Consider the following 452-nt stretch of genomic DNA (forward strand, 5'->3'; position numbering starts at 1 on the left):
TGGTGGAAAATAAGTATTTGTCAATAACAAAAGTTTCTCATCTTTGTTATATACCCTTTGTTGGGCAATGACACAGGTCAAACGTTTTTCTATGAAGTCTTCACAAGGTTTCACACACTGTTGCTGGTATTTTGGCCCATTCCTCCATGCAGATCTCCTCTAGAGCAGTGATGTTTTGGGGCTGTCACTGGGCAACACACTTTCAACTCCCCTCCAAAGATTTTTCTAGCCAGGTTTGAGATCTGCAGAACTGGCTAGGCCACTCCAGACCTTGAATGCATCTTACGAAGCCACTCCTTCGTTGCCCGAGTAGTGTGTTTGGGATCATTGTCATGCTAAACCCCCACGTTTCATCTGCAATGCCCTTGCCCGTGGAAGGTTTTCACTCAAAATCTCACACACGATACATGGCCCCATTCATTTCTTTCTTTACGGATCAGTCGTCCTGGTCC

Source organism: Coregonus clupeaformis, chromosome 16 (assembly GCF_020615455.1).
Source record: "Coregonus clupeaformis isolate EN_2021a chromosome 16, ASM2061545v1, whole genome shotgun sequence".
Lineage (NCBI taxonomy): Eukaryota > Metazoa > Chordata > Actinopteri > Salmoniformes > Salmonidae > Coregonus > Coregonus clupeaformis.